Source organism: Erpetoichthys calabaricus, chromosome 3 (assembly GCF_900747795.2).
Source record: "Erpetoichthys calabaricus chromosome 3, fErpCal1.3, whole genome shotgun sequence".
Taxonomy (NCBI): domain Eukaryota; kingdom Metazoa; phylum Chordata; class Cladistia; order Polypteriformes; family Polypteridae; genus Erpetoichthys; species Erpetoichthys calabaricus.
Window position 1 is genome coordinate 40,750,932 of NC_041396.2, and position 26,183 is coordinate 40,777,114.

The 26,183-nt window shown below is 37.6% G+C and overlaps 1 protein-coding gene across 4 annotated transcripts in view; it reads left to right on the forward strand.

Annotated features, from left to right (window-relative positions):
• Positions 1–26,183, forward strand: part of tfeb (transcription factor EB) — an 89,578-nt gene that overhangs the window by 19,286 nt on the left and 44,109 nt on the right. Inside the window, exon 1 of one of the 4 annotated variants that reach the window (XM_028796673.2) lies at positions 12,063–12,163. The exons of the other annotated variants lie outside the window; for them this stretch is intronic. The gene's annotated coding sequence lies outside the window, so the exon portion shown is untranslated. Of the gene's footprint in view, positions 1–12,062; positions 12,164–26,183 lie in introns of those variants that run through there. 4 annotated transcript variants of the gene reach the window in all.

The window sequence follows — 26,183 nt, forward strand, 5'->3', positions numbered from 1 at the left end:
GAGAGACAATAAGGCTGAGCCAAGTAATTTTTGCTAGTTTAGTTAAAGATGTGTTTGTTGCATCCAAGACTTTCTACTCAGTAGCTGATTTGTATCCCATGTGAGACAAAATGTTCAGAAAATTTATGTATGCGTGCAGATAGAAATGTAGCTGGCTCACATGCAGTGCTGTTTAACTATGTGGAAAGGGGAAGTTCTTAAGTTAATGTGAATGGGGAAGTTGCAGTACAAATCTTTTTAAGATTTGCTTGATATGTTTGAAAGGTGAGAAGGGTCTTATGTATGATTGCCCTTAACTGTCTAAATGAGATGGAAGATATTACTTCCATTTTACATGTTTGCCCTCTCTTGTATTAATTTTATCTGTAGGATTTGAAAAAGAAGTTTTAACTTGGTTAATTAATGACTAGTTTTGCCTTTGGCAATACTGGTAATTGATCAACTAGTTTTGCAAGGCTTTTACAATATTTACCTTACCTCCTTTGTAGGAAACAGGTCTCCAGTCTTTAGACTTATACCAAGGTAAATGAAGCACTCTCACTTTAAGATACAGAATAAAACAATTGATAAATGCAAGGATTATAGAAATATGATGCCTACAAATACTGTATGTATTGACATATAAGATTGGACACAGACAGACTAGACAGTCAAACATACAGTATAATATTTAGGTTGGCTGTTTACTGGTAGTTAGAGTTCTACTTTATCATTGCACAGATAAATAGTTTACGATGCCATGTCTTTATGGATGATATCTGATGGTGTGTGGAGTTGTTGCTTTGCTGTTTCTCCAGGTTCATGTGGAGGATTCTTCATGTGTTATACTCTTACTCTCCGCTTTATGATATAGCTTTTGTTTAACAGAAGATTTTAGAATGTTGCTGGGAAGAGTCCTAGAGTTCTTCAGGATTCCCTAGAGAATTTCTTTGAGTGTCTTTATTAATTCACAGTTCTCCAAGCACCTCTTTGCTTTTCCCCATACTCTGCCATTTGCTTCTTCTCATTTACTTTGAGAGATGGGCTGCATGTGATTTTAATGAGAGGTTGAACCTTCTGCAGATTGGAAGTCACTTTCATTTACAAAATCAGTGTCTTCTAATAGGTGAGTTCTTCAGTACATTTTAGTTGTTATCCTTTGAATTATAGGCCTTTATGCTTACTTGAGTCTTTTTTGTGCCTTCTGGCTCAAGAGGTCTGCAGAGGGGCCTCAGTAGAAATGTCAATGCAACAAAAGTTATTATAGAATGTAAAAAAATTATTTTACAGCCTTTGACATCCCAGTGTAGATCACATCATTGAGTGCTTTAGCCAGGCTATTTAATATTGGTCCACTGACTGATAATGTATAGTATCATGCAATTAAACAACTTGGTAAGTAAACTAAAATTTTAGTCATTTGACCCTGACCTTATAGTCAAGCCCAGATAAAACAATTTTATGCCTAAACACTATATATACAAATATATTTAATTTCCAGAGTAAAAGTTTTTTTAGAGAAATACAATCTATGTTTCTTTTCATGATCACAGTATAAATAACAGGTTAAATTTCCAACTGACATATAAACAACTCCAAAAACATTGCCATTGCTAAAAAAACTGGCTTAACCACTAGTTATACAATCTTTATTTTGTAAACACCACACTTTTAACAAAGAGCTAATAAAATCATCTCAGTAGCATATTATATACCAGTCATTCACAACACAACACCACCTGCCTAATACTGTGTAAGTTCTCCTCGTGCCACCAATACAGCGCTGACTCCATAGGTCATGGACCTCACAAAACCTCTGAAGGTGTCATGTGGTATCTGGCACCAAGACATAGCAGCATATCCTTTAAGACCTGTTAGTTGTGAGGAGGGGCCGCCATTGATGTGACTTGTTTTTCTAGCACATCCCACAGATGCTGGGGAATTTAGGGGCCACCTTGAACTCTTTGTTATGTTCCTCAAACCATTTGTGAACAATTTTTGCAGTATGGTAGGGTGCATTATCCTGCTAAAGAGTTCATTGCCATCAGGGAATACCTATTGGCATGAAGGGATGAATGTGGTCTGCAACATCATTTAGGTAAGTGGTACTTATCAAAGTACCATCCACATGAATGCCATGACCCAAGCTTTCGCAGCAGAACATTGCACAGAGCAATGGCAGACTGCCTCCGTCAGCGTGCCTGCTTCCCATTGTACATCCTATTGCCATCTCTTCCCCTAATAAACACACAACACACTCAGCTGTCCACATGATCTAAAACAAAATGTGATTAATCAGACCAGACCACCTTCATCCATTGCACCATGGTCCAGTTCTGACTCTTATGGGCGAGAGTGGTGGTCAGCATGGGACCCTGACCAGTGTGCAGCTACGCAGCCACATTAATAGCAAGCTATGATGAACAGTGTTCTGACACTTTTCTCTCATGGCCTGCATTACGTTTTTTAGCAATTTGTGTTACTGTAGCTCTTCTGTGGGATCCCCATGTGTATCAGAAAGCCTTGGATGTCCATAACCCTGTTCCTGGTTTACTGGTTGTCTTTCCTTGGACCTCTTTTGGTAGATACTAACCAATGATTACCAGTAACACCCCAAAAGACTTGCTATTTTGGAGATGCTCTGACCAAGTCGTCTACCCATTTCAATTTGGTCCTTGTCAGAGTCACTCAGATCTTTATGCTTGCCCATTTGTACTGCTTCTAATGCATCTCATTCAAGAACTGACTGTTCACTTTCAGCCTAATACATTTCACCCCTTGACAGATGCCATTTAATGAGTTAATCAATGTTATTTACTTCACCTGTCACTGGTTTGAATGTTGCGGCTGATTGGTGCATGTCCTTTAAGTAACTGGAGTTGTAGTAAATATTAACTTGCTTTAACATTCCTGAAATGTCACTTTCCTTTGATGCCAGCCTTAAAATATTGAAAGTGCAGTCTCCCCATATAATATGCACAACAAACTGATGGGTGACATTTAGATCTTGATGATACAGGAAAGGTGAAGGCTTTGAGGAAAAAACAGTAATACAAATAAACACACTTGGTAAATACATTTTGGAATTGTTTTTTAATGTACCACATCCACTGTTTGACATAGTAGCAGCTGGTTTCATCCTTATCTGAAGCTTTACTTAATTTCTAGGATAGGCAGCATGGAAATAAATAAAATTTCATGTTTTATTCTCCTCACGCTGACATTGTTGTTAAGTCTTTTGGCATGAATACAGATAATTCTAGCCACACTCAGAGTATTTCTAAAATGCAATATGGATAAATTACATTCTAAGTCCAGCTCACAACTACAGATGAATGCACTAAAATATGAAAATATTACATCCTTCCTCATATTTGAGTTCTGTACCACATTTTTGGCAATTAGGATTTGAAGATAGCAAAAAGAATAATGAAAGTAAAGAAAAAAAAAACAAACAATACAGAAGCAATAGAGGAGCAGTAATTTCCATCTAAAGTTCTCTTCAGTAAAAGCAGCAAATCATTTTTGCTGAAACATTTAAGACAGATGTCTTTAGGCCTTAGTAAGACTTCAACCTTTTTTCAGTTCCCTCAGTCTGTCAGAATTCTGTATATCGCCTTGTATATGGATGGTGGCACAATGTTTAACACTGCGTGCTTTCAATTCCAGGGTCCTATTTTTGAGTCATGGCCTATATGAAGTTTCTGTGCATGTTTCTCAGTTTGGGTTTTCCTTCCACATTCCTCAGACAAGTTGTATTAATTGATGACTCTGTGTAAATTCATTTTTTAGTTATTATAATTTATGTGGGTTTTTATAAATTCCATTGCCAGTGAATGAACTGTAAATCAAACATAATCCTACATCATTGTCTGAACTCTAAAATTTTAACACCATTAATAAAAGTCTGGTAAATCCTAAATATGTTTTGGGCAGCTTTTCATGAGGTGAATTTGATTTTTTTAAGCAACATAGAACATAACTTCCCCACTGTGCTATGGTAGGCAGGTTAGGATTTTTAAGTTAGCTTAGATAAGGTAACTTGCTGGCAATATTACAAATTAGACAGAGTGTGCTCAAGAAATGAAAGGGTGGATGGATCTCACTGTGAACCACGTATAAATTTACTTGTTCTAATTAAATTCACCAATTCTACTGGTACAGCTTGTGTATTCAATAACTGAGAAATACCAACATCAACTTCTGTATTTCTGTGATTTTTCAAAGCATTGTGTCTTTCCTTAATAATATTATTGTTTAGGATAGCGAAGCTCTTTGAATTATGACCACATATAAAACATATTTTATATTGATTGGTGTGGAAGAGACAGTAATACTAAAATCTCAACCAAACATATACAGTAATCCCTCCTCCATCGCGGGGGTTGCGTTCCAGAGCCACCCGTGAAATAAGAAAATCCGCGAAGTAGAAACCATATGTTTATATGGTTATTTTTATATTGTCATGCTTGGGTCACAGATTTGCGCAGAAACACAGGAGGTTGTAGAGAGACAGGAACGTTATTCAAACACTGCAAACAAACATTTGTCTCTTTTTCAAAAGTTTAAACTGTGCTCTATGACAAGACAGAGATGACAGTTCTGTCTCACAATTAAAAGAATGCAAACATATCTTCCTCTTCAAAGGAAACAGAGAGTAAAGCAAACAAATCAATAGGGCTGTTTGGCTTAAGTATGGGAAGCACCGCCGGTACAAAGCTGTTGAAGGCGGCAGCTCACACCCCCTCCGTCAGGAGCAGAGAGAGAGAGAGAGAAACAAAGTCAAAAATCAATACGTGCCCTTTGAGCTTTTAAGTATGCGAAGCACCGTGCAGCATACTTAAAAGCTGCACACAGAAGGTAGCAACGTGAAGATAATCTTTCAGCATTTTTAGACAAGCGTCCGTATCATCTAGGTGTGCGAACAGCCCCCCTGCTCACACCCCCTACGTCAGGATCACAGATAGTCAGCGCAAGAGAGAGAGAAAGAAAAGTAAGTTGGGTAGCTTCTCAGCCATCTGCCAATAGCGTCCCTTGTATGAAATCAACTGGGCAAACCAACTGAGGAAGCATGTACCAGAAATTAAAAGACCCATTGTCCTCAAAAATCCGCGAACCAGCAAAAAATCCGTGATATATATTTAAATATGCTTACATATAAAATCCGCGATAGAGTGAAGCCACGAAAGGCGAAGCGCGATATAGCGAGGGATCACTGTACAACAAAAAGAATGTCTTTGGAAAAAAAAAAAAATATATATATATATATCTATAGTGACAACTCTAGTGGGCGTACCAGCCACCCATCCCAACACAGACAGACACATTAGGCACACTGATAAAAACACAGGTCAAACACAGTCCCAAAGCACAAACACTTCACAATATTTTTCTCTTCTTCTTTTTTCTTTTTCCTCCTCCTCGGCAAGCTTTGTCCCCTTCCACCTGACTACGGCTCCCCAAGTAGTGCCTGCTGGCTCCTTTTATACGTTACCCGGAAGTGCCCCAGGTGCTTGATGACCTACTCCGGCAGCACTTCCGGGCTCAGGAGCAGCTGTAGCACCCCCTGGCAGTGCCCACGGATCCCAACAGGGCTGCACCAAACTCCAACTCCCATGAAGCCCTGCGGGAGTCCAAGGTACCGCTGCAACCCATGGGGACTGCCATGTAGTGCTTCGGGGGAGGTAGCACTCTGACCATGCTTGCTCCCCCAGTTCTTCCAGCTTGAAGGCATCCCGGCTGGGGTGTTTTTATATACACAGTATATGTATGTGTGTGTGTACATAATTTATACAATGTGTTCAGAGAGTGTTCAGAACGCCTTCACTTTTTTCACATTTTGTTATGTTGTAGTCTTACACTAAAATTAATAATTTGTTTTTCTCTCATCAAGTGACATTCAGTACATCAGAATGACAAAGGAAAAATACAGGATTTTTGAAATTTTAACACATTTATTAAAATAAAAAACTGAAATATCCCATTGACACAACTGATCAGACACTTCAGTTTGTACATGTTGTAGCACCTTTGACCACGATTACAACCTGAAGTCTTTTTGGGTATGATATGACAAGCTTCACATACCTGGAATTGGGTATTTTCTGTCATTCTTCTCTGCAGATCCTCTCAAAGTTGTCAAGTTAAATGGAGACCGTTGGTAGACAGCTATTTTCAAGTCTCTCCCAGGAACAGAATGGCAAAAGTAATTTAAAACATAAAATACTCTTTTTCTGGTCATTCCATATAAGTCTTTATTTTTGAGCTGCAGCTCACTGTTTGAACTAGTATATACCAACACAACTTGCAGACTGTGGGACACATTCCTTTCACACTAGACTCTCCACCCAGTGTAAAACTGTTCGTGTGAGTAGGGCCATTTCAATGGGTACTAGAGAGCTAAATGGACCCATGTCTGAAAACACAGAAATTTAGCAATTCAACCAAAATTGACCACTCAGTAGGAATGAGACAATACAGTTTGCCCACTATACAATTTGTATTGTAATTCATTCAGGCTTCACAATACAATATTCTCAGGATATGAAAGTTTTATTAAAGAAATGTACTGCATGTTTAGTATTACTTATTGATACCCATTATAAAATGAATTGAAATTAGTCCAAAATACACAAGTTTTAACTTATGTTTTTATAAGCTTTTTATTTTTCATTAAAATAAATTAATCTTAAATATTAACATTAAATATTTGCACTGCAGTAACATAAGACAGGTTGACATTTAATTAGCACATTCAAGCTTGATTTTCACTGAATTCTGTACATGTGACAAAAATGACCCTATAAAGTTAATAATATAAAGTTACTGCAGTGCAGAACCATCCAAAATTAAATTAATCTTTTTGATATCTGAGTTTACATCTAACATCACTCCAACAATGGCTGTCCTTCTATTTCCTGCTTGAACACCACACTGACCCATTAGCTGCGGGTCTTCACTGAATATATGAACTACTTAAATTGTTATCTATTTTTTAAAGAAAAAGGATAGTAAGTAGCAGGGACAGACAGATGATTTGACCAGAAAATTGGACATTGGTAATTTGGGTGTTTTTCTCTCTTCATCGTATTAGAGGACTGCTGAAGAGAGCAATCTGAGGTCCACTGCTGTGTAACTCCTTCTTGCTGTAATCTACCCCTGTTTCTGAATTAGTATCAGTGAAAGGTGTACTGTATCAATGCCTCTGGCACTTGTCCTCACATCCACTGTTTGTGAGAGTGGTAGTAACTGCAGTTTGCTGCTCTCAGTACCATTTGAGTATATACTATGGTGAGCTTGTGCTTTGGTGCTCTCAGTCAGTTTTTAAATAAGCCTGTGGATGCAGTGTTGCATCTCTTGAGTTAATTTTTTGATTTGCTGTATTCTTCTGAAAATGCAACTCAGTGAATTAAGTTTGTATATAAAACTCTTGACGTGCAGTCCCAGCACACTTTTCATTTACGGTGGTGTCTGTATTGTTTGCTGAAAACTATCACCTTCCCACCACATCATGGCTAGAGTGGGCTGGGTGGTCTAGTGGCCTCGGAACCCCTGCAGATTTTTTTTTTTCTCTAGCCATCTGGAGTTTTTTTTTTTTTTTCTGTCCTACCTGGCCATCAGACCTTACTTTCATTCTATGTTAATTAGTGTTCCCTAATTCTGTTTTCTTATTTATTTTGTCTTTTTTTTCTCTTTCTTCATCATGTAAAGCACTTTGAGCTACATCATTTGTGTGAAAATGTGCTATATGAATAATTGTTGTTGTATCAAAAAAATATTTCTGCCAAAGTGCAGTCAGTTTGTCATGTTAACTTTAATTCTAGCTTTTCAATCAGTTTTTTAAATCCCTACTTTAGAAAAAAGGTGTTTTTGTTTGACTTTATGTTTCATTTCAGTTCTGTGGTAATGTCATATTATAAAATATTGCAAAATTCAATACAACAAAATTTTGTCTCATTTGTACCTCTCTGAGCTCCAAAAGGCTGTAAACAACTCTCATTTTGAGGAAGTTGAAAAGAGTGCCACCCATCTTAAAAAGAGCACTTAAAATTACACAAAAGCCATAATCTCTGGTGTGAGTCCTCACTTGTAACAGACCACTGTCAAAGGACAAAATAAACTGTTATTCACAAAATGAACAAAACCTTAAAAATGTGACGATTTTATTTGTTAGGATCACATGACAAGGTCTCCTGGAAAGATTTTATTGAATTTACAGAACACTTTATTGACACTTACAGCAATACATTCCCGCAGGATTTGAGGAGCCTGACTTGGCATGTTATGACTCAAGACGTAATTTTAGTGCTTTGAGCAAAAGTGGATAGGACTAAAATCTGTTCTGTGCTTACTTGGGCAGAACCAGAAAGAAAGCTTTAGAAGGTGTGCTGGAGGGATTAAAATATATTCCCATGTAGTCCTGTAATTCATAGACAGTCTCTCTATTTCTCTCTTTCATTATTTTGATAATCAGGTTAGTCAGAGTAACCTTTTTTACAAAGTGTCACATTTTGCAGCAGTCTGCTATAGTGGGAATTTTAATTAAATGAAGGGCAAAAAATGGGTGCCAAGAATGTATGATCCCTCAGGAACTTTGGCAAAGATAACAGTGTGTCATCTTTCTCTACCTCCACAAATTCCCTACAGGAAGTCCATGATATTTTCATGTCATTTCATTTTCTAACCTGTTTAATCCAGACCAGGGTCATGAGGGGGACTTAAGCATAAGGACACAAGGCAGGAACAAACCCTGCAAACACAGGGCAAACACACATACTAGGGTCAATCCAGCATCGCCAATTCAACTAACCTGCATGTCTTTGGACAGTGGGATGAAACCGGTGCGTCCAGGGGAAACCTACTCAGACACCCCACACAGGGAGGACCCGGGTCACGAACCCTGGTCTCCTTACTGCGTGGCAGCAGCACTTCCACTACGCCACTCCATAATGCATTAATGAATATTTTCATGATCACCTCCTTTCTAAATAGTGAGAGGGATTGTCTGGGTGATGGAATGTAAACTTTCTTACACTTGGCAAACCAGCTAAAAAAATACGTCAGCCTGCCAGCTACAAGGTCATCCTCTATGACAGGGTCCAGTAGAGGTGGAAATATTATCACCTATGATTGATCTTTTTTAAAGCCAGACAAAGTAAACATGCTAGTGTTTCTTCTCAGAAATCTAAATTAATAATGGCTGATATGGTTTAGGGGGTGGAATGGTGGCTCTGAGGCTAGGGATCTGTGCTGGCAATCTGAAGGTTGCCGGTTCAAATCCTGTAAACACCAGAAGTGACTCTACTCTGTTGGGGCCTTGAGCAAGGCCCTTAACCTGCAACTGCGTTGTCTTAGGTATGACATTAACCTGCATCCATCTCTGCTAGAAGGTCCTTCAACTTGCAAAGGAAAACCTGGGGGTTGGTGGCAGGTTAAACTGTACAGTAATTACTTCTAAATATTTAATTCATTGGTCTTAATTTTTTATTGATTTAATTCATGTTTTAAATTACTTGAAACTTACTTGGAGGTAACTAATTGCTTTTATTTAACTTTGTTAACAAAATAGAGACATACTGAAATAACGCAGTCTTCTCTGAAATTAATTTCTGAGCAAGGCCATGCTTTTTCACGTAATCATTATCAAGGTATTTTGTTTAAATAATTATCACAATAATAAGCTCTATGTAGTAGGAAAGGTCACCTTAGGTGCATGCTGTGTTCGTTTTTCATGGAATTGTTTTTCCTTTTTGATTTCTTCTAACATAGTTTTATTTTTTTTTAAATACATCCTCTTTTCATGCTGTGTTCATACACTATTACTGTCTCTTTCAGTTTTGATTAGCCTTTTTAGTCTCATCTCGTGAGAAGAGTATAACGCATGATGTCTCCAAAGCCACATGACTGCCTAGGGGAGTCTGCTTCCTAGAGCGTAGTCAGAGTAGCCCTCAGAAAAAATAAACAGAACAAAACAAAGAGCGGGAGGTGTATGACAGAAAACCCTTCTCTACAAGTCCTCATGTCCAGTCAGCAGATTCCTCAGTGCTGCCTCACACCACTTGGCTTTTACGACCTGATGTCACCTTTAAGGGTACTTGTAAGGCCTGGGTATCATCAGGGAATCTGCTTCTTTGAGTATAAAATCAATGAGGTCATTCTAATGCCTCAAGGAATTTTCATCCAAAAGTCATAGATAGATAGATAGATAGATAGATAGATAGATAGATAGATAGATAGATAGATAGATAGATAGATAGATAGATAGATAGATAGATAGATAGATAGATAGATAGATAGATAGATAGATAGATAGATACTTTATTAATCCCAAGGGGAAATTCACAAGTCATTCTATCTTCGTAAGATTCAAGTATTTTCTGTTTGCCTGAACAGCAGAAGCCATCTGAAAAATTGTTGACTATTGTCAATGGTTTTAATTCAGTGAATACAGTAGTTACCCAGGGAGCTCTGGAGACGTCTGGGTTGGGGCAGTTTCTTTTTCTCAACTACATCTTTACAATAGGCAGTATCTTTCAGGACCATGGCATCCAATTTCACTGTGATGCTGAAGACACAAATCTTTATCTATCCACTAAATCCATCTCTGTGTTTCCCCCAAATATTCTCACAGCATGTCTCCAAGACATAAAGTCATGGATAACTCATAATTTCTCAACTAAATAGCGATAAAACTGAGGTGCTCCTTGTTGGTTCTAAGTCTGTACTTGCAAAGGCTAACAGTTCTTCCATTTTAATTAACAATACTATCACAAATATCTCTTTTCAGGTTAAGAGCCTGAGCATCACTCTAGACAGTGCCCTCTCTTTTTCATCTCATATAAACAATGTCAGTCCTGCTCTTACAAAACATAGTACTGAAGTGTTGGTCAATGCCTTATTTACTTCACGTATAATTTATTGTAATGCAAATCTATCTGGCATCCCCAAAAAATGTATACGTCATCTACAACTTATATAAAACTCTACTGCTAGGATAATTACCCATTCTGTGTCCGCTGAACATATCACACCTATTCTCTCCCAACTGCATTGGCTCCCTGTCTACTACCGAATACAATACAAAATACTGCTCTTAACATTTAAAGCTCTCCATAGTCTTGCTCATCCCTACCTCACTGATCTCCTACAGACTTACATTCCCTCTGGTTCCCTCAGATCCTCATCTGCAGCTGTATGTTCTATACCACACATCAAACTCTGTTCTATGGGAGCCTGAACATTCTCTCATAGCGCCCCTCAACTCTGGAATTCTCCTCCCCCTCACATCAGTCAACTGGACTGAATAATACAATTCAAAATTACTCTCAAAACTTATCTTTTCAAACTGGAGTACCAACTATGATTTTACTATTGTTAAAGCCAGTTATTTTCATTTTATGTTTGCTACTACTTTTTGCCTTTATTGTTATTTGATTTTATCTTTTATTTGCTTTTATTTTTATTTTTTGTCTAATTCTTTGTAAAGTGACCATGAGTATTAAGAAAGGCACCTATTGAATAAAATATATTATTTATTATTATTATTATTATTATTATTGACTATTGTAGATAGAGTAATGGCTTTGCAAGTAGCTGTCTTCTTTATAGACTGACTAAAGATCTCCAGCATAACAAGGAACCATTTTGTTTAATTAAATGTTGTAAGTAAAAACCATATAATCCTGCATATATTCAGTACAAAGCACATTCATGTATATATGGAATCTTAATTTGGACCTTTTCCATAATATGTTAAGTGAGGTTGAAGTTTTCAATGCTCATATGTATCCTTACCAATTATTTTCCATAATCTGCATAACCATACCCTTCACAGTTTATAGAACTGTTTCCACCTTTCCTCTCCTTAAGCTATATAGAAAACAGGAGGCACAAAAAGAAAAGTAGGGCAGTAATGCTTGTGGAAGAAAACAAAACAAAACTGCACAAAAAGTAAATCCTAAAAATGATCATCATGTGGAAGAAATAGAGAAGGCAGCTTTAGAAAAAGGGGAAGTATTCCGATGATTAGGCAATTTTATGACTAAGGGTTTTCCTGTGATTTTCAAGCTCCCGGGGTCACAAGCCTTCTCCACTAGAAAAGCATAAAAGGCACAACGGCAACAGCCATTCCTTTTTGGTCATAAAATGGAATAAAGGCTGCACGCTCTACTTTGCTGAGGAGCAGGTAAGACTTTAGTCACTGGCTTCATCTTTATTACTTAGCCATGCTACTCTGTGATGGGAACGGTAGAAAGTGAGCTCCTTTTTGTGAATTATAGAATGTTCCATAGTACATTAGTCTGAAGATGTGTTTTCTTTTATCTTTCGTTTTGCCATAAGTGTTTTTTGTTTTAGAGGTCTGATCTTGAAGGCAGCTATACTGTAACATTTCTCAACACACTGATTCAGAGGGAAGAGTGCAGATTCAAGGCGTAATTCAACAACAATACAGTTTAAAGTTTATTTGACTGTGCCAACAGATCTGGCTTTGGTGTTTAGTGAAACGCCATGAGCATGGGAAAGGTGATATTTAAACAACATGTATAATTATTATTATTATTATTTTTGAAGTGATACACCCAAGCAGGTACTATGGTGCCAGCAGCACACTATAGTGCTGATTTTGTAATGTTCTTATAACTCTTTGCTCTTTATATGTATTCTTTTCAAGAAAAATTAATACACATTTCAATGTCTTTGCAGCAATAGTTTTGGGTAAGAGTATAACTATTGGGAAGATTATGACAATAAATGCTTGTCTGCTCAGTGCTTAGCAGTTCCTACTCATAGAGCCAGGTTGAAATCAGTGATTGACCTTACCAGCATGTCTTTGAGGGAAATCCAGAGTACTTGTAAGAAAATCAGTGAAGACACAGGGAGAACATGTAAACTCCACACAGACAACAACCATACACAGAATTCAAATTCAGAACACTAGATCTATACAGCAGCAGTACCACCCAGTGCACCTCCATTTATGTATTATTTGTCAGTGTAGTTACAATGATGAATACTTTATACAGTATGTTTTGGATGAGGATGGTGTATTCAGATAGCCAGTGACACAGAAGAATATTTTTATTACATTGCATATCATCCATCCAACCATTCATCCCTTTTCAAACCTGCTTGCAATGTTGCAAGAAACATGGAGCCAGTCCAATGAAGCACTGAGCACAAGACAGAAACAACCTCTGGACAGGGTACCAATCCATCGTAGAGTGAACACAATCATTGAAAATCAGTGAGCTACAATTATTGAAAACACGTATGGCTATCCACCATAATTTGCAAAAGAGAACAAAAAGTGCATAGTCTGGAAAAGAGCAAAATTACTGCTGAGCTGATGTCCCATTTTCAGTACCCTGCCTATATTTCCTTTGAAAGCTCCTGTTCCTCCTCAGTCAGGATATGAGCTGATGCACCATGAGGATTAAGATTGAATCTTAAAATAATGCAACAGATGAGGATGATTTGGTAATCTGGGGGACATTCCTCTTCAAAGCTGAAAGGATGACCTTAGGCTGTTAATCTGGCAGTGTTCTTAGTGACATTAGCTCATTAGAAAATAATGGGAAAACAAGCTTTTAATATAATTTTATCATAGTGATATTTTAAATTAAAATCTTTATGGCAATAAAAGGTAAAAACTTGAACAACTGATGTCATTACTTTAAGTATTGAGGTATGTAAACTACTAATTTCCTTGTATTTAAATGAGCCTACCTCTCACCTGGTTGTTGTCTGTGTAGAGTTCTCTGTGTGTCTTTCCTCCAGATACTCCAGTTCCCCCTTCATTCCCAAAGATGTGACTTATGATCATTGGCTAATCCAAGCTGGTTCTGTGTGAGTCTGGGCATGGCTGTGCGTGAATGGCTCTACAGTGGACTGGTGCCCTGCTCAGGGCAGGTAAAAAGTCTTAACCTGACGCTGCCTAAATTGGATAAAGCATGTTAAAAATATATTATTTGGTTTATTTATTTGACATTTGCTGCATACAATATATTATTAACTCTGTGCTCCGAATATCAGTGTAAATTGGCTCCTTTCAGATAGTCCTAATTCAGCATCAGTGGCTCCCCAACATTGTATGTTCAGACATCTCTCATGTACCTTTCTAAGTCGCTTCTTATGGAAGCAGATTTTTTCCCAGTCCCTGTCCCTCTACCACCAAACCAACATTCTGTCCTACCAATTTTCTATCAGTGACGTATTAATTAACTGGAACACTGCAAAACTACATGAGAATTTGTTGGTGCTTGCACAAAAAACTAATTTGTAAAATCAAAAATTAGACAGACAGACAGACAGACAGACAGACAGACAGACAGACAGACAGACAGACAGACAGACAGACAGACAGACAGACAGACAGACAGACAGATAGATAGATAGATAGATAGATAGATAGATAGATAGATAGATAGATAGATAGTTTGATTTTTATGGAGACTTTTACTAACATTTTGCCTGTTATCTAGTCTTTTGCTCAGTTGTCAGCATTACTGCTTTTCATTATTGGTAATACTCCTATGAACATAACCTCTTGGTGAGACTTGGTGAAAATTTTTTTTTTTGTCATTTTTGCATATTCTCTTCAATGATTCATTCACTGTTTAGTTCATATAGCAAAAGGATTTGATATCAATGATTGCCTTGGTTTGCTCAAAAAATGTGGTTGTATTGTATACACAGTAAGAGATATGAGTTCATATTCTAATTATTACTCATTTAAGATAAGATTATTTATTTTTTCCTGAATTTTATTGTTCTTTTCTAAAAATAGTTGTGATAGTTCTATAATAGTGCTATTTAAACAAGTACCTTAACTGCACCCTTTTATCAGATTATTTTCATGTAGTAAAAAGTAAAGTAAGAAACAGAATACTTCAAAATTTAAATTGTATTTGCAGTAGTGGTCAAAATATTGCCATTAGATATTATTCTAAAAGAGAATAGCTCTGTTTGTAAGCAGCGTTGACCGGTGTGATAGATTTGGCTCAACTGCCATAGTTTTACTGGGTAAGCACCACACTGTTGTACACATGAGGATATTTTATTCTTTACTGCTACCCAGAAGCACCCTTGGGTTACCTTATTTTTCCAAAATATCACAAAAGCAAATTTAATTTCCATGTGGTAGAAGGTCACATTTTTTTATGACGGTGTTTTAATGTAACTAATTGAAAACAGGTTCAGTGATCCAGGTTATTGAAACAGTAGCTGGAATTCCTTTTATTTTTAAACAAAACATTGAAAAAGAACTTTCCCTACATTGGGTAATCACAAAAGAGTTTGTTATGTAAATACACTTTTTGTCTCTGGCATGATGGCACTCCTGCCATTCTGGTTGCTTATCAGTCATTCAGCCACAATTTTGTATATAGTGCCTCTCATAGAAAACATATTTCGCAAAGTGCCTTATAGATTTTCTCCTTTTTTTTTGTTGTCCCACAAAAACATTCCTAAATTATTTACTTAACCTTCAGTGACTGAATAACTTAATATCTTCTATCTTTCTGTCCATTTTTAAGCCCAGTTATCTAAAGCATAGTAGTGCCCATCCCAGCTGTACTGGACACAAGGCAGGAAACAACTTTGAAAAGGCCACCATCACTCACTCACTCACTCACTCACTCACTCACTCACTCACTCACTCACTCACTCACTCACTCACTCACTCACTCACTCCAGGTACGGAGAGAATGTTCAAATATAGACAGTTCACTGTACATTGCCAGCAATGTGTTGCACTTCTTATCTGTGCAGTGCCATATAAGTGCATCGTTTATTGCACTTTTTAAAAAGCAGAATAACTAGAAAGCTATAAAGTTTCCATGATACCTCCTCTGTTGTTTCAGAAAGTTAAAGTTAGGAGAATATTTTGCGAATGACATCAATTGAAAGACACACCAAAATATCTCATGCTGCTCTGAGTCATCACAGCCAGCACGTGAATGTATGAAGCAATGAGCCTCTGTGATTTAGCATTTTTGTTTAGCCCTGTATGGAGCAACTACACAACATTTAAAATCATTTGAAAATGAGAAAGAAGGTACTTAGTAGGGCTGGGTATTAGCACTTATGTCCTGATTCGATTTGATTCAATTCACAATGTCCTGATTTGATTCAATATTGATTTTATCTTGATTTAATTAGTGTGTACTGAAATATTTGAAGTGCTGGCTTTTTTAGAAATTACTTAACCATGCATTGAGGACATAAATATTATGTGACAAAATTTCAGTAACAGTTTATTTAAAGGATGGCTATATAGTGACTTCATAACATATCTATAAGCATGGAATGACATTTAAGTGACAATACCTTATTAGTAATAAACAATTAACATCAGTATTTGCAAGATGTGGAATGCAGCACAGCACTAATTTAAAATTCACTATAATTTAACATATATATGTATCGCCACATCTGAGTCCACACATATTATGGGGTGGTGGGCTCCATTTTTTAATACAATGCAATGGCATCTACTTTATAAAACTTCTATATTATCTTGTGAATAATATTATTATAAAATAATCAAATATTGCTTCTTAAATAATGAATGTTATTTAGTAATTTGTTCATGTGTTATGAATCTCCATGTAGACACCCTTCAACTAAACTGTCGAAATTAAAGATACAGCGAGAAGACTTGTCTCTGTCTATAATTCTACAAATTACACATACTGTAACTTCAGATGCATTAATCAGTCTCAAAAATGTGTCCTTAAAGTTCCTCCCCACGCGAAAAAGAAGCATTTTAAAATGAGGATCTAGAGCTGATGGTTGTTTGGCAGCAGTGTTGGGTGAAGGGAACATAAAAGAAAAAGACCTGGCCATCATGACTGACAGCTCCGCTAATGTGATCTGTGCGGTACAGGTTATGGACATACAGTGCATCCGGAAAGTATTCACAGTGCATCACTTTTTCCAAATTTTGTTATGTTACAGCCTTATTCCAAAATGGATTAAATTCATTTTGTTCCTCAGAATTCTATACACAACACCCAATAATGTCAACATGAAAAAAGTTTACTTGAGATTTTTGCAAATTTATTAAAAATAAAAAAATTGAGAAAGCACATGTACATAAGTATTCACAGCCTTTGCCATGCTCAGGTGCATCCTGTTTCCACTGATCATCCTTGAGATGTTTCTACAGCTTAATTGGAGTCCACCTGTGGTAAATTCAGTTGGTTGGACATGATTTGGAAAGGCACACACCTGTCTATATAAGGTCCCACAGTTGACAGTTCATGTCAGAGCACAAACCAAACATGAAGTCAAAGGAATTGTCTGTAGACCTCCGAGACAGGATTGTCTCGAGGCACATATCTGGGGAAGGTTACAGAAAAGTTTCTGCTGCTTTGAAGGTCCCAGTGAGCACAGTGGCCTCCATCATCCGTAAGTGGAAGATGTTTAAAACCACCAGGACTCTTCCTAGAGCTGGCCGGCCATCTAAACTGAGCGATTGGGGGAGAAGGGCCTTAGTCAGGGAGGTGACCAAGAACCTGATGGTCACTCTGTCAGAGCTCCAGAGGTCCTCTGTGGAGAGAGGAGAACCTTCCAGAAGGACAACCATCTCTGCGGCAATCCACCAATCAGACCTGTATGGTAGAGTGGCCAGACGGAAGCCACTCCTTAGTAAAAGGCAAATGGCAGCCCGCCTGGAGTTTGCCAAAAGGCACCTGAAGGACTCTCAGACCATAAGAAAGAAAATTCTCTGGTCTGATGAGACAAGGATTGAACTCTTTGGTGTGAATGCCAGGCATCACATTTGGGGGAAACCTGGCACCATCCCTACAGTGAAGCATGGTGGTGGCAGCATCATGCTATGGGGATGTTTTTCAGCGGCAGGGACTGGGAGACTAGTCAAGATAAAGGGAAAGATGACTGCAGCAATGTACAGAGACATCCTGGATGAAAACCTGCTCCAGAGCACTCTTGACCTCAGACTGGGGCGACGGTTCATCTTTCAGCAGGACAATAACCCTAAGCAAACAGCCAAGATATCAAAGGAGTGGCTTCAGGACAACTCTGTGAATGTCCTTGAGTGGCCCAGCCAGAGCCCAGACTTGAATCCGATTGAACATCTCTGGAGAGATCTTAAAATGGCTGTGCACCGACGCTTCCCACCCAACCTGATGGAGCTTGACAGGTGCTGCAAAGAGGAATGGGCGAAACTGGCCAAGGATAGGTGTGCCAAGCTTGTGGCATCATATTCAAAAAGACTTAAGGCTGTAATTGCTGCCAAAGGTGCATCGACAAAGTATTGAGCAAAGGCTGTGAATACTTATGTACATGTGATTTCTCAGTTTTTTGATTTTTAATAAATTTGCAAAAACCTCAAGTAAACTTTTTTCACGTTGACATTATGGCGTGTTGTGTGTAGAATTCTGAGGAAAAAAATGAATTTAATCCATTTTGGAATAAGGCTGTAACATAACAAAATGTGGAAAAAGTGATGCGTTGTGAATACTTTCTGGATGCACATTACTTCACACCTGCTGCATTTCACACACACTCACTTTGGTATTGCAGGCTGCCGTGAAAATTCCAACAATTGTCCGGTTGTTCGGTCAGGGGAGGCACTTTGCAAATTTTTTCCACCGTAACAAAGCTAGCCATATTATTAAAGAGATGCTGCGTTTATTGGACTTTCCAACGCACAAATTTGTGATTGATGTGGTTATGTGATGGAACAGCGCATTGGAAATGCTAGAAAAGTCCTTGGAACAACAGTCAGCCATCTCAGCAGCTCTGCATATAGGCAGCAAGGCTACTCTTGATATGACTGGCATGTAGCGCTCATGTTGGCAACACATCCGCCACCGGTGCTTAGTCATTTTTTAACATAGTGACTTGTGATTGTCATGTAAAAATCTGCTGCTCTAGATGTCCAGCTGTTGCAAGTTAGGGCTGCTCTCTCCATTAATCTGAGAAACATGGCGATGCTTTCCTTAAGATCTTCATAAAGCATATGTACAATAATTGATTTGCTTTTTGGTTGGTATAGCAGTTACAAAACGTGTATAATTTACTAAAAGCCCTTGTTTCCAACAATGGTGTAAGGTGTCATATCTTTATAGATAAAAAAATGCCATTGATTCTGTTACTTTTTGGGCACAAGGCAAATTAAACGGAACCTTGGAGCTAAACGCCGTCTCAGGTGTAGATTGTTTAGGTTCTACCTGATGGATGTCGGCTGAGATTACATTTTGGGATGATGGCAGATTTGCTGTGTTACAACAATGCTTAACATCTTAGTTGCACAGCTTATATATGGTTTTGCTTTTATCCAGTTCTTTACTGATGCACTCTTTGAATCTGTAGCAAGTCCACATATCTGATTTAAATGTCGAAGGCACAGATTTCAGTTAAGGAGGACACACCATTTTATTAAAGGTAGTAAAGTGTTTTTTTCTGTAGAAAGTTTTAACAGGTGCATCAGCAACATCAAATAGTTTGGACACCACAGACAAAGATAGCCAAAAATCTACATATAGTAATAGAGCAGTATAGAGATTCATGATATTGATTCTTAAAGTCTCAAGATCGATATTGAATGATTTAAATGGAAAATAACGATTAATCAGAAAATATATATTTTTTACCCGGGCCTAGTACATAGGGGGTTAATAGATTAAACAAATGCTGAAGCTCAGATGGAGAGGACCGGTGGCTTTAGTTATTGCAGTGCTAACAACAAAAAGACCAGAAGGTGGGTATTATAGTTCTGCTGACAACCTTTAATGCATCCAGATAATGTGTCTTCGGTGTGGACATAATATCTGCTAAGTGTTACAAGGTTTTGTAGGTAGTATTTTGCTGAGCAATTGGGTTGCAGCACAGATAAATCTTAACAGCCTGTTTCAATTATTAAGTTTTTAACGGGATATATTACTTGCTTAGGCAAGGCTAGCATAGCTTGGAATGGCTTCTGATCACCTTCAATTTCTCCTGTTTAGTTGGTAGTAAATTAACAACATACATGCATTTCATTGAAACAATATGTGCTTATTTATCAGTAGCAATGGCAGTTTCGGCTTACCACCTCTCTGCCGCTAACAGTCATTGCAAGCTGCTGAGATCTCTATTTGTGCCTGGCAAGTACTAGCTTGGCATATACCAAACACGTTGGTAGCAGTAATAAAATGGACTTTTTTTCCTGCAAACTCCAAATGCATTATATTGATATTAGACAATGGATCAGTAGCCCATGGGTAAACCTTTGAAAAGCATCATACGTTTAGGTTGTAAACAGTACATTTCTACCTATTTACAATTGCGCTGTATTCAGATAAAGTATGTTGCTGTGCTAACCTGCGCATCGGTTAAGGGTGCATTGTCAGTTAGTAAGGTGCAATATCAAGCAGTTATGCAAAGCATAGCAAGTTTTTTTTATTTTTATCATTATTATAAATTACTCTGTTAATATAATTCAGTCCTTCAGTGCTAACACACATGTAGTAGACCTGCGAAAATACTTTATGCTTCACCAGCTCAACTGATCACAAAAATGCAGTACAGGACTTTTCTGTGGAAAGCTATGGGTAGGATTTGTGCAAAGTACAGTCCTCTGGTCTGATAATCTGTAAACATCCCCAAAAACAGGTAAATTGGCGGTCCCAAATCTATTTGATAAATTATCCCTGTATGTAGAGTGCCAGGGAGTCTTCCTGTACATTTCTAATGATCAATTTCACATTCAGATTTAAAGCAAATGCTCCATTAGAACATTCTATTGATATACCTGAAGAAGGCTTTTGCAATTAATCTTCTTTGTATTTTCTTAGTATGAAAGTAACCTTTACCTATTGTTCTGTTGTTCTCTATAGCTCTAGAATTCCAAGAGTTGGGACACGGAAGCAGGGGACATTATGGAATGAAACAGTGTCTGTTAAGTTTGCAGTCTGGATTTAGCTAACAACCCTTTAAAAAGAATATGCATTTCAATTTAAATGTGCATGTAAGATTGTACTGGTAAGAGTTAGTAAATCATATAACGTGGAGTAAACCTAACCCTTAACCTGTTAACTCCACATACATTTCCATGGAGCAAATACTTAATAGTTTCCTTTCTTAGTTAAAAAATATGCATCTAGATGGACTGGAGAGCCCAAATTGACTTGTGAGTGTTTGAGAGAGTAATTAAGGGGATGTGCTTTAGTGCTACCAAGGATAATATGTGGCTTCCTGTGATCCTGTAATGGATATGATGTGTTCATAAAGCAAATGAATGGAATCTAAGTACCATCTTGCTCACTGCTGAACTCCATAAAATGTATATATATATATTGTGGCACCCGAACGGGGCTCATGCCCGGCTGGGATGCCCAGGAAGACAGGAGGAGGGCTCATTCCTCCTCTAGACCGCGAGGGGGCATCCGCCCTGGTTGTATTGGGGGCCATGGGTACAGGGCTTGGAAGCCCAACCCTGTAGGGGCCCGTGGTCACTGCCAGGGGGCGTCCCCCTGCCTGAAGGACCCTGGACCCCAGTGCTTCCGCCACACCAGGATGTGTTGGGGGGAAGAAGAGAGGGAACGCCCGGAGTGCTTCCGGGAGGACAGCCAGCATTTCCGCCACACTAGGGCGTGTCCGCGGGATTGCCGGCGCACATCTGGAGCACATCCGGGTATGGATAAAAGGGGCTGCCTCCCTTCATTCAAGGCTGGAGTCGGGTGGAAGCAGGACAAGGTGCAAAAAAGAGAGAAGGAGGCGGTCCGAAGTGGCAGAATGGTTGACCTGGACTTTGGGGAAGATTGGGGTGTGTGGCACAAGACTTTGTAAATAGTATTGTAAATAAACGTGTCTGCCTGCCTGTGTCCAAGCCAATCTCCACAATATACAGTATATGTCTGTGTGTGTGTGAGTGTCTTAGTGTACTGTTGAAAAGAAGTGTAAATTCCTACATTGTCAAAATAAATATGATTCATAAGCACATGTGATTTCAGGGTATTTTTTGCACTTGGGTCTTTACAGTTATTTTCTTTGTACCTTATTTCTATGTTTTTCAGAATGTGGATCAATCTAGTATTAAATTACACTTTGAGTTCATATCAGATCAGAATTAGTGGATAGTTTTCATTTTTTGACAGGTAGTTAGAAAGTTGTCTGAAAAGCACTTGTTTGTTTTTTAATTGCTGTATAGTTAGTATTGGGGTGAGAGCAGCTAAGGAAAGTGCTATTTCCTTTCACTTCTCTTTTTTCCTTATTTTTTGTGTTGTGTTGTCTCTTTTTTGTTTTTTACAATTTTACAATTTACAATAGTTGCAGTAACTAGTTTTTCGTAAAAATTACATTGCCAAGGAATTTATATGAGCAAATGGATGGTCCTCACATCCAGGAAATGATTAGTGGTATTGCTGTCTGGAAACAGTGATGTTTTTGCTTGTTGGTCAAACATTTATTTTATGTGCATTGAATCTGTGTTTGGGAATCTTTGTGCATTGTTCAGATAATATCTATCTATCTATCTATCTATCTATCTATCTATCTATCTATCTATCTATCTATCTATCTATCTATCTATCTATCTATATAATATATATATATATATATATATATATATATATATATATATATATATATATATATATATATATATATATATATATATATATATATATATATATATAAAATATGGTGAACCAAAGAAGAAAAAAAAAACTCCAGTTATCTATTTATAGTATCAGCAAGCATTAATCAAAAAGGAGAACTGAAAATGAAAGAGCTACTTAGAAATGTGAACTGGGTATTATGGGGTGGGAAGGCTGGGCTTATTTCAGGGTTCAGCTGTCAACCAGATGATTAGTACTAATTAAAATCACACCTCTCTACTTTACTATAAACACTTGTTAACCAGAAGTGAGAATCAATCATTTTGGAGTTTATAAGAGGCTGCTTCAGTAAAATGCCTGTAAAAGGAAAAAAGTAAAGGATATTCCTATGGAAAAATTAAAAGAAGGTTAGAGATTCAGTGTTTTGTCTGCTTCTCAAAATACATTGTCAGACACTCTCAGAAAATCCTTAAACCAGTTCTCCAGGATGACATATCTGTGCTGATTACCATGTGAAATACTTATGATCCTTAGAAACTAGTCTCCTCGCAGAAAGCCTCACTATAATACAGTCCTCTCAGTCACAATCTATTTAGCTTTATAGAGCTTGCTGATATCATGAGGGTCTTTCTGTCTCAACTTTAAATTCAAAGCTAAGATTCATTTTTGTGTTCAATTCAAAATCAAATATTCTTATTTAATAAGTGTCACTGGTATCTTTTACCTTATCTTTGTCTTCCTCTTAACTCATCCGCTAGTAAAAATATCAGATCTTCACATCTGTTTAGACTGACCCATCTTTAAGCTGAGGCATCCTGGAGTGTTGCCATGTCAGTGTATTTATGGTTGTGATCTTCCCTGTTTGAGATTGTATGTTTTTAATAGGGTTTTGTGATTTTATGTGGTAATATAACTTTGACTACTTAACTTGTATACTTTGTGATGTTGTTAGCTATAAAAAGACACAATTTAAAATGAAGATTGCATTTTAGTTTCTTTTGTATTATCAGTCCACCTGGCAGTAGATAAAACTTTATTTGTCCCCAGGGCGAAGTCCCACTTTTGGCCCAATATGTTACCTTTGTAAGTGTACTCAGATATTGTTCAATAAACAGACTTGAATAGACTGTATTTAACACTTCACATATGATGTGAAAACTAAAGTAGTTTTTAAGATTTAAGGTTAAGACTGATTTTGAGTGACTCTAAGCAAGCCACTCAGATTGCCACAGCACTATCCTAACTATAGAAATATGAACATAAATGCAGTTTAATTTTTGAAGAACTATAGAGCAGAAAGTAGCAGTATTTCCACTTTCAGCAATTGGTGTGATGCCAAGTGTAAAGGTGCTTCCCTGTGAGATTTTTGGGTTAGAAGAGTTATGATATTAGTACTGTTGCATTTTACACATTTTCAAGGTAATAAAAGCAGATTATAGTATACTTTACCAAATAGAATGTTTCATATGTAGATACTGTATGGGTGTGAGTGAAGAGTAAATGGCGGTGGTTTCCCAGTGAAGATTTTTATGAGGTTTTTTTTGCTGTGTTATAGTCTATAAATATATCCATCCTTTGGGTGACTCTTTATGGTTATAAAAGAACCCTGGGCAAATTTTTAAAACAGTAGGGTGTTTCCCAATGTCCCAATCAGGGCCTGGTCATTCTAGCCCCCTAATCATTGCCTACTATTTGTCTCATCCCTTCACCACCGAATAGCTAATGTGTGATGAGCATACTGGTGCATAAATGGCTGCCACAACATCATCCAGGTGGATGTTACATAATGGTGGTGGTGGAATTGGTTCCCCAATGTCAATGTAGAAGGCTTTCATGTAAGTTAGAACAGTGCTATGTAAGTGTAGTTGATTATCATTATTATTATTATTTTATTATTATTATTGTTAGAACATTAGAAGAACATTAGAACAATGTAGACGAGAACAGGCCATTCAGCTCAACAAAGCTTGCCATTCCTATCCATTTAATTCTTCTAAAATAACATCAGGTCTAGTTTTGAAACTCCCTAGCATCCTGCTGTCTACCACACCACTTAGTAGCTTATTCCAAGTGTCTTTGGTTCACTGTGTGAAGATAAACTTCCTAGTGTTTTTGCAAAATGTGCCCTTAACAAGTTTTCAACTGTGTCCCTGTGTTCTTGTTGAACTCATTTTAAAATAACAGTCTCGATTCACTGTACTAATTCCCTTCATAATTTTAAAGACTTGCATCATGTCTTCTCTTAATCTTCTTTATCGTAAACTGAAAAGGCTCAGCTTTTTTAATATTTCTTCATAATTCATCCCCTGTAGCCCTGGAATCAGCCTAGTCGCTCTTCTCTAGCACTGCTATGTTCTTTTTGTAACCTGGAGACCAAAACTGCACACAAGATGAGGCCTCACCAGTGCATTATAAAGCTTAAGCAGAACCTCCTATTGTTATAATAATAATAATAATAATAATAATAAGTATTTGCCACTGCACACCAGAACAAAATAGAGAAGATGCAGTGCTAGTATTCATAATAGCTTTAAATGAGTATAAGACCCTATAAAATATGTGAGTTAATTTCATTCTGTTAGAAGCTCTGTAAATAAAAGACTTTATTAAACATAGTGAGAACTCTTTCAGAGATCCCACCTTTGACTCTGTCCCTCTTGATCATTAGGTACCCCTCCAGCCACAGCAAAGGAACCAAAAACTAGATAATAAGTATACAGATGGAAAAGAATATCCCTTCCTAACTATGTAGCTCTATGTAATCAGTGTTCAGTGACTCCCTAAACTCTTTCTTGCCTTGGCTCTCTGTGCAAGTGTCTGTGGAAAGATTATCCTGTGCTGCATTTTTAAAGCCCTTTGGAAATGGCTTTGCCATATGAGACAGCCTGTCTGACCCACTCTGGTTAAAAGGAAGCAATTCTTCTGTGATAGGAACTTATCTAAGGTAGTAACAGATCTTGCATATGTGCCTGGGCCTTTTATCAGTCAATGTTATTGACACCCACATGCAAAACGTGTGATTGTTCACAGTGCGCACTCAGGACTGTGACATAAGGTTGAAAGCACAGCAAATGCAGAGGAAAACAGCAGTTAGACATATTGTATGCCATTATAATGCAACTGGGTGTTTGCTAAAGCTGAGCCAGCATAACAATACCATATGAGTTCTTTTTGTATTCTTCTTATGCTTGAGTGGGTGTCAAAATGAAATAGATGGTTAAAAGGTTAAAAGTTAAAGGTTATTTTTTGGCAAATGAACTGGGTTAAAAATGATAGGAGCAATTAAAAAAGCAGTTTTTATTTTTAACGTTTGCATCTGACTTTATTAAAGGGCAGCATGGTGGCACAATGGTTAGCACCGCTGCCGCACACATTCAGCATCTTTGGTTTAAAGCTAGCACCATGTAACTGTCTGTTTGGTGATGGCATGTTTTCCCAGTACTTGTGTCGATTTTTACTCTGGATACTCCAATTTTCCACTCACGTCCCAGAGATGTTCTTATGTATGTAATTGACAATTTGACCCAGCTGAGAGTGCCCTGTGAATTACAATCCTCTTGGATCCCACCTTGAGCCTTATACCTCTGGGATAGACTCCAGATATCTTGATTTGGATTAAGTGAGGTTTAGCATTTTACA